Source organism: Paramormyrops kingsleyae, chromosome 1 (assembly GCF_048594095.1).
Source record: "Paramormyrops kingsleyae isolate MSU_618 chromosome 1, PKINGS_0.4, whole genome shotgun sequence".
Taxonomy (NCBI): Eukaryota; Metazoa; Chordata; class Actinopteri; order Osteoglossiformes; family Mormyridae; genus Paramormyrops; species Paramormyrops kingsleyae.
In genome coordinates this window covers 19,382,515-19,395,533 of record NC_132797.1, presented here as the reverse complement: position 1 = coordinate 19,395,533, position 13,019 = coordinate 19,382,515, and the positions used below count along the sequence as shown (strand labels likewise).

The window sequence follows — 13,019 nt, the reverse complement described above, 5'->3', positions numbered from 1 at the left end:
AATGTATTAAACTTTACTCAGTGGAAACGTCTCTATTAAGACAAGATGAACCTATTAAATTAATGGTGAGATCTTGCCTTTTGGTTTCACAGTTCCATTCGATTATTGCTTGCTCATTTAGACCAGTGATTCAAATGAGGATTTGGGAATGACTCACACCAATTCTCTGTTGGCCATTCTCTGCGGTCAACATGCTAGAATTTTCCATTTTATTACATGTATCGGCTGTTTTCTATGCAAAGCGAAGACACTTCTCAAAGTTTCCTTAAGAACCAGCAGGAATGCCATGCCAGGTGAGTCAAGGTTGACGGGGTCCATTGTCTACACTGAAGAAGTAACCACGTCTGGTCTTGGACCCATGGTGTAATGGCCAGCACTCTGGGCTTTGAATCCAGTGATCCGAGATCAAGTCTCGGTGGGGCCTTTGTCTTAAGACATGCTACTTTCTTGTATGATTCTGTGTGAAGGGACCAGCCATTGTTCCCCTGTGAGCCAAGGGAGGTGTGTCTTTGCCCGTTTGGTTCAATTATGCTGCTACTTCTTGCTCCGATCCCCTCAAGCTACCATTTACTTCCGTGTGTCAGCTGTATCACACACATACTGCAGATATATCTGAAAGGTTCACTAATGTCCAACAGGAAAGTTGTGCCGTTTTGGTCAAGGTTTGCCATGTCCATAGGCTACGGTGAAGCAGCAGCAAGACGGGAAGGGAATCCAAGGTCCCATGGTGTAATGGTCAGCACTCTGGACTCTGAATCCAGTTATCCGAGTTCAAGTCTCGGTGGGACCTCCTGCCTGGATGATCGCTTACTGCGTTCCGCACGTAAGGAGCACCGGTGTTTGCTTTAACAGCATAGGCGAATTGGTTTTTTGCCGATTACTTTTTTTCGATTGTCCTGCATCATCTGACTCCATTCATCTAAACCTAGCCAACGTCAACATTCCTGCAACTTGAGTTTGGCGGCTAAAAGGAGCAGCACACTCCCCGTCGGGGAATCGAACCCCGGTCTCCCGCGTGACAGGCGGGGATACTCACCACTATACTAACGAGGAGACAGGCAAAGAACACACCTGCCCAAACGCCTCCCGTGGCTGTGGTATACTTATGTGTTCTTCAAATTACATTGTGTTTGATGCTGTGATACCTGCATGACAGCAAACAAAATGTATTAAACTTTACTCAGTGGAAGCGTCTCTATTAAGACAAGATGAACCTATTAAATTAATGGTGAGATCTTGCCTTTTGGTTTCACAGTTCCATTCGATTATTGCTTGCTCATTTAGACCAGTGATTCAAATGAGGATTTGGGAATGACTCACACCAATTCTCTGTTGGCCATTCTCTGCGGTCAACATGCTAGAATTTTCCATTTTATTACATGTATCGGCTGTTTTCTATGCAAAGCGAAGACACTTCTCAAAGTTTCCTTAAGAACCAGCAGGAATGCCATGCCAGGTGAGTCAAGGTTGACGGGGTCCATTGTCTACACTGAAGAAGCAACCACGTCTGGTCTTGGTCCCATGGTGTAATGGCCAGCACTCTGGGCTTTGAATCCAGTGATCTGAGTTCAAGTCTCGGTGGGGCCTTTGTCTTAAGACGTGCTACTTTCTTGTATGATTCTGTGTGAAGGGACCAGCCATTGTTCCCCTGTGAGCCAAGGGAGGTGTGTCTTTGCCCGTTTGGTTCAATTATGCTGCTACTTCTTGCTCCGATCCCCTCAAGCTACCATTTACTTCCGTGTGTCAGCTGTATCACACACATACTGCAGATATATCTGAAAGGTTCACTAATGTCCAACAGGAAAGTTGTGCCGTTTTGGTCAAGGTTTGCCATGTCCATAGGCTACGGTGAAGCAGCAGCAAGACGGGAAGGGAATCCAAGGTCCCATGGTGTAATGGTCAGCATTCTGTACTCTGAATCCAGTAATCCCAGTTCAAGTCTCGGTGGGACCTCCTGCCTGGATGATCGCTTACTGCGTTCCGCACGTAAGGAGCACCGGTGTTTGCTTTAACAGCATAGGCGAATTGGTTTTTTGCCGATTACTTTTTTTCGATTGTCCTGCATCATCTGACTCCATTCATCTAAACCTAGCCAACATCAACATTCCTGCAACTTGAGTTTGGCGGCTAAAAGGAGCAGCACACTCCCCGTCGGGGAATCGAACCCCGGTCTCCCGCGTGACAGGCGGGGATACTCACCACTATACTAACGAGGAGACAGGCAAAGACCACGCCTGCCCAAACGCCTCCCGTGGCTGTGGTATACTTATGTGTTCTTCAAATTACATTGTGTTTGATGCTGTGATACCTGCATGACAGCAAACAAAATGTATTAAACTTTACTCAGTGGAAGCGTCTCTATTAAGACAAGATGAACCTATTAAATTAATGGTGAGATCTTGCCTTTTGGTTTCACAGTTCCATTCGATTATTGCTTGCTCATTTAGACCAGTGATTCAAATGAGGATTTGGGAATGACTCACACCAATTCTCTGTTGGCCATTCTCTGCGGTCAACATGCTAGAATTTTCCATTTTATTACATGTATCGGCTGTTTTCTATGCAAAGCGAAGACACTTCTCAAAGTTTCCTTAAGAACCAGCAGGAATGCCATGCCAGGTGAGTCAAGGTTGACGGGGTCCATTGTCTACACTGAAGAAGCAACCACGTCTGGTCTTGGTCCCATGGTGTAATGGCCAGCACTCTGGGCTTTGAATCCAGTGATCCGAGTTCAAGTCTCGGTGGGGCCTTTGTCTTAAGACGTGCTACTTTCTTGTATGATTCTGTGTGAAGGGACCAGCCATTGTTCCCCTGTGAGCCAAGGGAGGTGTGTCTTTGCCCGTTTGGTTCAATTATGCTGCTACTTCTTGCTCCGATCCCCTCAAGCTACCATTTACTTCCGTGTGTCAGCTGTATCACACACATACTGCAGATATATCTGAAAGGTTCACTAATGTCCAACAGGAAAGTTGTGCCGTTTTGGTCAAGGTTTGCCATGTCCATAGGCTACGGTGAAGCAGCAGCAAGACGGGAAGGGAATCCAAGGTCCCATGGTGTAATGGTCAGCACTCTGTACTCTGAATCCAGTAATCCGAGTTCAAGTCTCGGTGGGACCTCCTGCCTGGATGATCGCTTACTGTGTTCCGCACGTAAGGAGCACCGGTGTTTGCTTTAACAGCATAGGCGAATTGGTTTTTTGCCGATTACTTTTTTTCGATTGTCCTGCATCATCTGACTCCATTCATCTAAACCTAGCCAACATCAACATTCCTGCAACTTGAGTTTGGCGGCTAAAAGGAGCAGCACACTCCCCGTCGGGGAATCGAACCCCGGTCTCCCGCGTGACAGGCGGGGATACTCACCACTATACTAACGAGGAGACAGGCAAAGACCACACCTGCCCAAACGCCTCCCGTGGCTGTGGTATACTTATGTGTTCTTCAAATTACATTGTGTTTGATGCTGTGATACCTGCATGACAGCAAACAAAATGTATTAAACTTTACTCAGTGGAAGCGTCTCTATTAAGACAAGATGAACCTATTAAATTAATGGTGAGATCTTGCCTTTTGGTTTCACAGTTCCATTCGATTATTGCTTGCTCATTTAGACCAGTGATTCAAATGAGGATTTGGGAATGACTCACACCAATTCTCTGTTGGCCATTCTCTGCGGTCAACATGCTAGAATTTTCCATTTTATTACATGTATCGGCTGTTTTCTATGCAAAGCGAAGACACTTCTCAAAGTTTCCTTAAGAACCAGCAGGAATGCCATGCCAGGTGAGTCAAGGTTGATGGGGTCCATTGTCTACACTGAAGAAGCAACCACGTCTGGTCTTGGTCCCATGGTGTAATGGCCAGCACTCTGGGCTTTGAATCCAGTGATCCGAGTTCAAGTCTCGGTGGGGCCTTTGTCTTAAGACGTGCTACTTTCTTGTATGATTCTGTGTGAAGGGACCAGCCATTGTTCCCCTGTGAGCCAAGGGAGGTGTGTCTTTGCCCGTTTGGTTCAATTATGCTGCTACTTCTTGCTCCGATCCCCTCAAGCTACCATTTACTTCCGTGTGTCAGCTGTATCACACACATACTGCAGATATATCTGAAAGGTTCACTAATGTCCAACAGGAAAGTTGTGCCGTTTTGGTCAAGGTTTGCCATGTCCATAGGCTACGGTGAAGCAGCAGCAAGACGGGAAGGGAATCCAAGGTCCCATGGTGTAATGGTCAGCACTCTGTACTCTGAATCCAGTAATCCGAGTTCAAGTCTCGGTGGGACCTCCTGCCTGGATGATCGCTTACTGTGTTCCGCACGTAAGGAGCACCGGTGTTTGCTTTAACAGCATAGGCGAATTGGTTTTTTGCCGATTACTTTTTTTCGATTGTCCTGCATCATCTGACTCCATTCATCTAAACCTAGCCAACATCAACATTCCTGCAACTTGAGTTTGGCGGCTAAAAGGAGCAGCACACTCCCCGTCGGGGAATCGAACCCCGGTCTCCCGCGTGACAGGCGGGGATACTCACCACTATACTAACGAGGAGACAGGCAAAGACCACGCCTGCCCAAACGCCTCCCGTGGCTGTGGTATACTTATGTGTTCTTCAAATTACATTGTGTTTGATGCTGTGATACCTGCATGACAGCAAACAAAATGTATTAAACTTTACTCAGTGGAAGCGTCTCTATTAAGACAAGATGAACCTATTAAATTAATGGTGAGATCTTGCCTTTTGGTTTCACAGTTCCATTCGATTATTGCTTGCTCATTTAGACCAGTGATTCAAATGAGAATTTGGGAATGACTCACACCAATTCTCTGTTGGCCATTCTCTGCGGTCAACATGCTAGAATTTTCCATTTTATTACATGTATCGGCTGTTTTCTATGCAAAGCGAAGACACTTCTCAAAGTTTCCTTAAGAACCAGCAGGAATGCCATGCCAGGTGAGTCAAGGTTGACGGGGTCCATTGTCTACACTGAAGAAGCAACCACGTCTGGTCTTGGTCCCATGGTGTAATGGCCAGCACTCTGGGCTTTGAATCCAGTGATCCGAGTTCAAGTCGCGGTGGGTCCTTTGTCTTAAGACGTGCTACTTTCTTGTATGATTCTGTGTGAAGGGACCAGCCATTGTTCCCCTGTGAGCCAAGGGAGGTGTGTCTTTGCCCGTTTGGTTCAATTATGCTGCTACTTCTTGCTCCGATCCCCTCAAGCTACCATTTACTTCCGTGTGTCAGCTGTATCACACACATACTGCAGATATATCTGAAAGGTTCACTAATGTCCAACAGGAAAGTTGTGCCGTTTTGGTCAAGGTTTGCCATGTCCATAGGCTACGGTGAAGCAGCAGCAAGACGGGAAGGGAATCCAAGGTCCCATGGTGTAATGGTCAGCACTCTGGACTCTGAATCCAGTAATCCGAGTTCAAGTCTCGGTGGGACCTCCTGCCTGGATGATCGCTTACTGCGTTCCGCACGTAAGGAGCACCGGTGTTTGCTTTGACAGCATAGGCGAATTGGTTTTTTGCCGATTACTTTTTTTCGATTGTCCTGCATCATCTGACTCCATTCATCTAAACCTAGCCAACGTCAACATTCCTGCAACTTGAGTTTGGCGGCTAAAAGGAGCAGCACACTCCCCGTCGGGGAATCGAACCCCGGTCTCCCGCGTGACAGGCGGGGATACTCACCACTATACTAACGAGGAGACAGGCAAAGACCACGCCTGCCCAAACGCCTCCCGTGGCTGTGGTATACTTATGTGTTCTTCAAATTACATTGTGTTTGATGCTGTGATACCTGCATGACAGCAAACAAAATGTATTAAACTTTACTCAGTGGAAGCGTCTCTATTAAGACAAGATGAACCTATTAAATTAATGGTGAGATCTTGCCTTTTGGTTTCACAGTTCCATTCGATTATTGCTTGCTCATTTAGACCAGTGATTCAAATGAGGATTTGGGAATGACTCACACCAATTCTCTGTTGGCCATTCTCTGCGGTCAACATGCTAGAATTTTCCATTTTATTACATGTATCGGCTGTTTTCTATGCAAAGCGAAGACACTTCTCAAAGTTTCCTTAAGAACCAGCAGGAATGCCATGCCAGGTGAGTCAAGGTTGACGGGGTCCATTGTCTACACTGAAGAAGCAACCACGTCTGGTCTTGGTCCCATGGTGTAATGGCCAGCACTCTGGGCTTTGAATCCAGTGATCCGAGTTCAAGTCTCGGTGGGGCCTTTGTCTTAAGACGTGCTACTTTCTTGTATGATTCTGTGTGAAGGGACCAGCCATTGTTCCCCTGTGAGCCAAGGGAGGTGTGTCTTTGCCCGTTTGGTTCAATTATGCTGCTACTTCTTGCTCCGATCCCCTCAAGCTACCATTTACTTCCGTGTGTCAGCTGTATCACACACATACTGCAGATATATCTGAAAGGTTCACTAATGTCCAACAGGAAAGTTGTGCCGTTTTGGTCAAGGTTTGCCATGTCCATAGGCTACGGTGAAGCAGCAGCAAGACGGGAAGAGAATCCAAGGTCCCATGGTGTAATGGTCAGCACTCTGGACTCTGAATCCAGTAATCCGAGTTCAAGTCTCGGTGGGACCTCCTGCCTGGATGATCGCTTACTGCGTTCCGCACGTAAGGAGCACCGGTGTTTGCTTTAACAGCATAGGCGAATTGGTTTTTTGCCGATTACTTTTTTTCGATTGTCCTGCATCATCTGACTCCATTCATCTCAACCTAGCCAACGTCAACATTCCTGCAACTTGAGTTTGGCGGCTAAAAGGAGCAGCACACTCCCCGTCGGGGAATCGAACCCCGGTCTCCCGCGTGACAGGCGGGGATACTCACCACTATACTAACGAGGAGACAGGCAAAGACCACGCCTGCCCAAACGCCTCCCGTGGCTGTGGTATACTTATGTGTTCTTCAAATTACATTGTGTTTGATGCTGTGATACCTGCATGACAGCAAACAAAATGTATTAAACTTTACTCAGTGGAATCGTCTCTATTAAGACAAGATGAACCTATTAAATTAATGGTGAAATCTTGCCTTTTGGTTTCACAGTTCCATTCGATTATTGCTTGCTCATTTAGACCAGTGATTCAAATGAGGATTTGGGAATGACTCACACCAATTCTCTGTTGGCCATTCTCTGCGGTCAACATGCTAGAATTTTCCATTTTATTACATGTATCGGCTGTTTTCTATGCAAAGCGAAGACACTTCTCAAAGTTTCCTTAAGAACCAGCAGGAATGCCATGCCAGGTGAGTCAAGGTTGACGGGGTCCATTGTCTACACTGAAGAAGCAACCACGTCTGGTCTTGGTCCCATGGTGTAATGGCCAGCACTCTGGGCTTTGAATCCAGTGATCTGAGTTCAAGTCTCGGTGGGGCCTTTGTCTTAAGACGTGCTACTTTCTTGTATGATTCTGTGTGAAGGGACCAGCCATTGTTCCCCTGTGAGCCAAGGGAGGTGTGTCTTTGCCCGTTTGGTTCAATTATGCTGCTACTTCTTGCTCCGATCCCCTCAAGCTACCATTTACTTCCGTGTGTCAGCTGTATCACACACATACTGCAGATATATCTGAAAGGTTCACTAATGTCCAACAGGAAAGTTGTGCCGTTTTGGTCAAGGTTTGCCATGTCCATAGGCTATGGTGAAGCAGCAGCAAGACGGGAAGGGAATCCAAGGTCCCATGGTGTAATGGTCAGCACTCTGGACTCTGAATCCAGTAATCCGAGTTCAAGTCTCGGTGGGACCTCCTGCCTGGATGATCGCTTACTGCGTTCCGCACGTAAGGAGCACCGGTGTTTGCTTTAACAGCATAGGCGAATTGGTTTTTTGCCGATTACTTTTTTTCGATTGTCCTGCATCATCTGACTCCATTCATCTAAACCTAGCCAACGTCAACGTTCCTGCAACTTGAGTTTGGCGGCTAAAAGGAGCAGCACACTCCCCGTCGGGGAATCGAACCCCGGTCTCCCGCGTGACAGGCGGGGATACTCACCACTATACTAACGAGGAGACAGGCAAAGACCACGCCTGCCCAAACGCCTCCCGTGGCTGTGGTATACTTATGTGTTCTTCAAATTACATTGTGTTTGATGCTGTGATACCTGCATGACAGCAAACAAAATGTATTAAACTTTACTCAGTGGAAGCGTCTCTATTAAGACAAGATGAACCTATTAAATTAATGGTGAGATCTTGCCTTTTGGTTTCACAGTTCCATTCGATTATTGCTTGCTCATTTAGACCAGTGATTCAAATGAGGATTTGGGAATGACTCACACCAATTCTCTGTTGGCCATTCTCTGCGGTCAACATGCTAGAATTTTCCATTTTATTACATGTATCGGCTGTTTTCTATGCAAAGCGAAGACACTTCTCAAAGTTTCCTTAAGAACCAGCAGGAATGCCATGCCAGGTGAGTCAAGGTTGACGGGGTCCATTGTCTACACTGAAGAAGCAACCACGTCTGGTCTTGGTCCCATGGTGTAATGGCCAGCACTCTGGGCTTTGAATCCAGTGATCCGAGTTCAAGTCTCGGTGGGGCCTTTGTCTTAAGACGTGCTACTTTCTTGTATGATTCTGTGTGAAGGGACCAGCCATTGTTCCCCTGTGAGCCAAGGGAGGTGTGTCTTTGCCCGTTTGGTTCAATTATGCTGCTACTTCTTGCTCCGATCCCCTCAAGCTACCATTTACTTCCGTGTGTCAGCTGTATCACACACATACTGCAGATATATCTGAAAGGTTCACTAATGTCCAACAGGAAAGTTGTGCCGTTTTGGTCAAGGTTTGCCATGTCCATAGGCTACGGTGAAGCAGCAGCAAGACGGGAAGGGAATCCAAGGTCCCATGGTGTAATGGTCAGCACTCTGGACTCTGAATCCAGTAATCCGAGTTCAAGTCTTGGTGGGACCTCCTGCCTGGATGATCGCTTACTGCGTTCAGCACGTAAGGAGCACCGGTGTTTGCTTTAACAGCATAGGCGAATTGTTTTTTTGCCGATTACTTTTTTTCGATTGTCCTGCATCATCTGACTCCATTCATCTAAACCTAGCCAACGTCAACGTTCCTGCAACTTGAGTTTGGCGGCTAAAAGGAGCAGCACACTCCCCGTCGGGGAATCGAACCCCGGTCTCCCGCGTGACAGGCGGGGATACTCACCACTATACTAACGAGGAGACAGGCAAAGACCACGCCTGCCCAAACGCCTCCCGTGGCTGTGGTATACTTATGTGTTCTTCAAATTACATTGTGTTTGATGCTGTGATACCTGCATGACAGCAAACAAAATGTATTAAACTTTACTCAGTGGAAGCGTCTCTATTAAGACAAGATGAACCTATTAAATTAATGGTGAGATCTTGCCTTTTGGTTTCACAGTTCCATTCGATTATTGCTTGCTCATTTAGACCAGTGATTCAAATGAGGATTTGGGAATGACTCACACCAATTCTCTGTTGGCCATTCTCTGCGGTCAACATGCTAGAATTTTCCATTTTATTACATGTATCGGCTGTTTTCTATGCAAAGCGAAGACACTTCTCAAAGTTTCCTTAAGAACCAGCAGGAATGCCATGCCAGGTGAGTCAAGGTTGACGGGGTCCATTGTCTACACTGAAGAAGCAACCACGTCTGGTCTTGGTCCCATGGTGTAATGGCCAGCACTCTGGGCTTTGAATCCAGTGATCCGAGTTCAAGTCTCGGTGGGGCCTTTGTCTTAAGACGTGCTACTTTCTTGTATGATTCTGTGTGAAGGGACCAGCCATTGTTCCCCTGTGAGCCAAGGGAGGTGTGTCTTTGCCCGTTTGGTTCAATTATGCTGCTACTTCTTGCTCCGATCCCCTCAAGCTACCATTTACTTCCGTGTGTCAGCTGTATCACACACATACTGCAGATATATCTGAAAGGTTCACTAATGTCCAACAGGAAAGTTGTGCCGTTTTGGTCAAGGTTTGCCATGTCCATAGGCTACGGTGAAGCAGCAGCAAGACGGGAAGGGAATCCAAGGTCCCATGGTGTAATGGTCAGCACTCTGGACTCTGAATCCAGTAATCCGAGTTCAAGTCTGGGTGGGACCTCCTGCCTGAATGATCGCTTACTGCGTTCCGCACGTAAGGAGCACCGGTGTTTGCTTTAACAGCATAGGCGAATTGGTTTTTTGCCGATTACTTTTTTTCGATTGTCCTGCATCATCTGACTCCATTCATCTAAACCTAGCCAACGTCAACATTCCTGCAACTTGAGTTTGGCGGCTAAAAGGAGCAGCACACTCCCCGTCGGGGAATCGAACCCCGGTCTCCCGCGTGACAGGCGGGGATACTCACCACTATACTAACGAGGAGACAGGCAAAGACCACGCCTGCCCAAACGCCTCCCGTGGCTGTGGTATACTTATGTGTTCTTCAAATAACATTGTGTTTGATGCTGTGATACCTGCATGACAGCAAACAAAATGTATTAAACTTTACTCAGTGGAAGCGTCTCTATTAAGACAAGATGAACCTATTAAATTAATGGTGAGATCTTGCCTTTTGGTTTCACAGTTCCATTCGATTATTGCTTGCTCATTTAGACCAGTGATTCAAATGAGGATTTGGGAATGACTCACACCAATTCTCTGTTGGCCATTCTCTGCGGTCAACATGCTAGAATTTTCCATTTTATTACATGTATCGGCTGTTTTCTATGCAAAGCGAAGACACTTCTCAAAGTTTCCTTAAGAACCAGCAGGAATGCCATGCCAGGTGAGTCAAGGTTGACGGGGTCCATTGTCTACACTGAAGAAGCAGCCGTGTCTGGTCTTGGTCCCATGGTGTAATGGCCAGCACTCTGGGCTTTGAATCCAGTGATCCGAGTTCAAGTCTCGGTGGGGCCTTTGTCTTAAGACGTGCTACTTTCTTGTATGATTCTGTGTGAAGGGACCAGCCATTGTTCCCCTGTGAGCCAAGGGAGGTGTGTCTTGCCCGTTTGGTTCAATTATGCTGCTACTTCTTGCTCCGATCCCCTCAAGCTACCATTTACTTCCGTGTGTCAGCTGTATCACACACATACTGCAGATATATCTGAAAGGTTCACTAATGTCCAACAGGAAAGTTGTGCCGTTTTGGTCAAGGTTTGCCATGTCCATAGGCTACGGTGAAGCAGCAGCAAGACGGGAAGGGAATCCAAGGTCCCATGGTGTAATGGTCAGCACTCTGGACTCTGAATCCAGTAATCCGAGTTCAAGTCTCGGTGGGACCTCCTGCCTGGATGATCGCTTACTGCGTTCCGCACGTAAGGAGCACCGGTGTTTGCTTTAACAGCATAGGCGAATTGGTTTTTTGCCGATTACTTTTTTTCGATTGTCCTGCATCATCTGACTCCATTCATCTGACTCCATTCATCTAAACCTAGCCAACGTCAACATTCCTGCAACTTGAGTTTGGCGGCTAAAAGGAGCAGCACACTCCCCGTCGGGGAATCGAACCCCGGTCTCCCGCGTGACAGGCGGGGATACTCACCACTATACTAACGAGGAGACAGGCAAAGACCACGCCTGCCCAAATGCCTCCCGTGGCTGTGGTATACTTATGTGTTCTTCAAATAACATTGTGTTTGATGCTGTGATACCTGCATGACAGCAAACAAAATGTATTAATCTTTACTCAGTGGAAGCGTCTCTATTAAGACAAGATGAACCTATTAAATTAATGGTGAGATCTTGCCTTTTGGTTTCACAGTTCCATTCGATTATTGCTTGCTCATTTAGACCAGTGATTCAAATGAGGATTTGGGAATGACTCACACCAATTCTCTGTTGGCCATTCTCTGCGGTCAACATGCTAGAATTTTCCATTTTATTACATGTATCGGCTGTTTTCTATGCAAAGCGAAGACACTTCTCAAAGTTTCCTTAAGAACCAGCAGGAATGCCATGCCAGGTGAGTCAAGGTTGACGGGGTCCATTGTCTACACTGAAGAAGCAACCACGTCTGGTCTTGGTCCCATGGTGTAATGGCCAGCACTCTGGACTTTGAATCCAGTGATCCGAGTTCAAGTCTCGGTGGGGCCTTTGTCTTAAGACGTGCTACTTTCTTGTATGATTCTGTGTGAAGGGACCAGCCATTGTTCCCCTGTGAGCCAAGGGAGGTGTGTCTTTGCCCGATTGGTTCAATTATGCTGCTACTTCTTGCTCCGATCCCCTCAAGCTACCATTTACTTCCGTGTGTCAGCTGTATCACACACATACTGCAGATATATCTGAAAGGTTCACTAATGTCCAACAGGAAAGTTGTGCCGTTTTGGTCAAGGTTTGCCATGTCCATAGGCTACGGTGAAGCAGCAGCAAGACGGGAAGGGAATCCAAGGTCCCATGGTGTAATGGTCAGCACTCTGGACTCTGAATCCAGTAATCCGAGTTCAAGTCTCGGTGGGACCTCCTGCCTGAATGATCGCTTACTGCGTTCCGCACGTAAGGAGCACCGGTGTTTGCTTTAACAGCATAGGCGAATTGGTTTTTTGCCGATTACTTTTTTTCGATTGTCCTGCATCATCTGACTCCATTCATCTAAACCTAGCCAACGTCAACATTCCTGCAACTTGAGTTTGGCGGCTAAAAGGAGCAGCACACTCCCCGTCGGGGAATCGAACCCCGGTCTCCCGCGTGACAGGCGGGGATACTCACCACTATACTAACGAGGAGACAGGCAAAGACCACGCCTGCCCAAACGCCTCCCGTGGCTGTGGTATACTTATGTGTTCTTCAAATAACATTGTGTTTGATGCTGTGATACCTGCATGACAGCAAACAAAATGTATTAAACTTTACTCAGTGGAAGCGTCTCTATTAAGACAAGATGAACCTATTAAATTAATGGTGAGATCTTGCCTTTTGGTTTCACAGTTCCATTCGATTATTGCTTGCTCATTTAGACCAGTGATTCAAATGAGGATTTGGGAATGACTCACACCAATTCTCTGTTGGCCATTCTCTGCGGTCAACATGCTAGAATTTTCCATTTTAT

The 13,019-nt window shown here is 46.8% G+C and overlaps 26 non-coding genes across 26 annotated transcripts; 15 read left to right on the top strand and 11 right to left on the bottom strand.

Annotated features, from left to right (window-relative positions):
* Window positions 1–718: 718 nt before the first annotated feature.
* Window positions 719–790, top strand: trnaq-cug (transfer RNA glutamine (anticodon CUG)). The gene has a single exon. It is a non-coding gene; the product is annotated as a tRNA-Gln (tRNA).
* A 191-nt stretch (window positions 791–981) lies between these two features.
* trnad-guc (transfer RNA aspartic acid (anticodon GUC)) lies at window positions 982–1,053 on the bottom strand. Its single transcript has one exon. It is a non-coding gene; the product is annotated as a tRNA-Asp (tRNA).
* Window positions 1,054–1,515: 462 nt separating this feature from the next.
* On the top strand, window positions 1,516–1,587 carry trnaq-uug (transfer RNA glutamine (anticodon UUG)). Its single transcript has one exon. It is a non-coding gene; the product is annotated as a tRNA-Gln (tRNA).
* Window positions 1,588–2,144: 557 nt separating this feature from the next.
* Window positions 2,145–2,216, bottom strand: trnad-guc (transfer RNA aspartic acid (anticodon GUC)). The gene has a single exon. It is a non-coding gene; the product is annotated as a tRNA-Asp (tRNA).
* Window positions 2,217–2,678: 462 nt separating this feature from the next.
* trnaq-uug (transfer RNA glutamine (anticodon UUG)) lies at window positions 2,679–2,750 on the top strand. The gene has a single exon. It is a non-coding gene; the product is annotated as a tRNA-Gln (tRNA).
* A 557-nt stretch (window positions 2,751–3,307) lies between these two features.
* On the bottom strand, window positions 3,308–3,379 carry trnad-guc (transfer RNA aspartic acid (anticodon GUC)). The gene has a single exon. It is a non-coding gene; the product is annotated as a tRNA-Asp (tRNA).
* A 462-nt stretch (window positions 3,380–3,841) lies between these two features.
* trnaq-uug (transfer RNA glutamine (anticodon UUG)) lies at window positions 3,842–3,913 on the top strand. Its single transcript has one exon. It is a non-coding gene; the product is annotated as a tRNA-Gln (tRNA).
* A 557-nt stretch (window positions 3,914–4,470) lies between these two features.
* Window positions 4,471–4,542, bottom strand: trnad-guc (transfer RNA aspartic acid (anticodon GUC)). Its single transcript has one exon. It is a non-coding gene; the product is annotated as a tRNA-Asp (tRNA).
* Window positions 4,543–5,370: 828 nt separating this feature from the next.
* On the top strand, window positions 5,371–5,442 carry trnaq-cug (transfer RNA glutamine (anticodon CUG)). The gene has a single exon. It is a non-coding gene; the product is annotated as a tRNA-Gln (tRNA).
* Window positions 5,443–5,633: 191 nt separating this feature from the next.
* trnad-guc (transfer RNA aspartic acid (anticodon GUC)) lies at window positions 5,634–5,705 on the bottom strand. The gene has a single exon. It is a non-coding gene; the product is annotated as a tRNA-Asp (tRNA).
* Window positions 5,706–6,167: 462 nt separating this feature from the next.
* Window positions 6,168–6,239, top strand: trnaq-uug (transfer RNA glutamine (anticodon UUG)). Its single transcript has one exon. It is a non-coding gene; the product is annotated as a tRNA-Gln (tRNA).
* A 294-nt stretch (window positions 6,240–6,533) lies between these two features.
* trnaq-cug (transfer RNA glutamine (anticodon CUG)) lies at window positions 6,534–6,605 on the top strand. Its single transcript has one exon. It is a non-coding gene; the product is annotated as a tRNA-Gln (tRNA).
* Window positions 6,606–6,796: 191 nt separating this feature from the next.
* On the bottom strand, window positions 6,797–6,868 carry trnad-guc (transfer RNA aspartic acid (anticodon GUC)). Its single transcript has one exon. It is a non-coding gene; the product is annotated as a tRNA-Asp (tRNA).
* A 462-nt stretch (window positions 6,869–7,330) lies between these two features.
* Window positions 7,331–7,402, top strand: trnaq-uug (transfer RNA glutamine (anticodon UUG)). Its single transcript has one exon. It is a non-coding gene; the product is annotated as a tRNA-Gln (tRNA).
* Window positions 7,403–7,696: 294 nt separating this feature from the next.
* On the top strand, window positions 7,697–7,768 carry trnaq-cug (transfer RNA glutamine (anticodon CUG)). The gene has a single exon. It is a non-coding gene; the product is annotated as a tRNA-Gln (tRNA).
* A 191-nt stretch (window positions 7,769–7,959) lies between these two features.
* Window positions 7,960–8,031, bottom strand: trnad-guc (transfer RNA aspartic acid (anticodon GUC)). The gene has a single exon. It is a non-coding gene; the product is annotated as a tRNA-Asp (tRNA).
* Window positions 8,032–8,493: 462 nt separating this feature from the next.
* Window positions 8,494–8,565, top strand: trnaq-uug (transfer RNA glutamine (anticodon UUG)). The gene has a single exon. It is a non-coding gene; the product is annotated as a tRNA-Gln (tRNA).
* Window positions 8,566–9,122: 557 nt separating this feature from the next.
* trnad-guc (transfer RNA aspartic acid (anticodon GUC)) lies at window positions 9,123–9,194 on the bottom strand. The gene has a single exon. It is a non-coding gene; the product is annotated as a tRNA-Asp (tRNA).
* Window positions 9,195–9,656: 462 nt separating this feature from the next.
* On the top strand, window positions 9,657–9,728 carry trnaq-uug (transfer RNA glutamine (anticodon UUG)). Its single transcript has one exon. It is a non-coding gene; the product is annotated as a tRNA-Gln (tRNA).
* Window positions 9,729–10,285: 557 nt separating this feature from the next.
* On the bottom strand, window positions 10,286–10,357 carry trnad-guc (transfer RNA aspartic acid (anticodon GUC)). Its single transcript has one exon. It is a non-coding gene; the product is annotated as a tRNA-Asp (tRNA).
* A 462-nt stretch (window positions 10,358–10,819) lies between these two features.
* On the top strand, window positions 10,820–10,891 carry trnaq-uug (transfer RNA glutamine (anticodon UUG)). The gene has a single exon. It is a non-coding gene; the product is annotated as a tRNA-Gln (tRNA).
* Window positions 10,892–11,184: 293 nt separating this feature from the next.
* trnaq-cug (transfer RNA glutamine (anticodon CUG)) lies at window positions 11,185–11,256 on the top strand. Its single transcript has one exon. It is a non-coding gene; the product is annotated as a tRNA-Gln (tRNA).
* Window positions 11,257–11,461: 205 nt separating this feature from the next.
* trnad-guc (transfer RNA aspartic acid (anticodon GUC)) lies at window positions 11,462–11,533 on the bottom strand. The gene has a single exon. It is a non-coding gene; the product is annotated as a tRNA-Asp (tRNA).
* A 462-nt stretch (window positions 11,534–11,995) lies between these two features.
* Window positions 11,996–12,067, top strand: trnaq-uug (transfer RNA glutamine (anticodon UUG)). The gene has a single exon. It is a non-coding gene; the product is annotated as a tRNA-Gln (tRNA).
* A 294-nt stretch (window positions 12,068–12,361) lies between these two features.
* Window positions 12,362–12,433, top strand: trnaq-cug (transfer RNA glutamine (anticodon CUG)). The gene has a single exon. It is a non-coding gene; the product is annotated as a tRNA-Gln (tRNA).
* Window positions 12,434–12,624: 191 nt separating this feature from the next.
* trnad-guc (transfer RNA aspartic acid (anticodon GUC)) lies at window positions 12,625–12,696 on the bottom strand. The gene has a single exon. It is a non-coding gene; the product is annotated as a tRNA-Asp (tRNA).
* Between the last annotated feature and the right edge of the window lie 323 nt (window positions 12,697–13,019).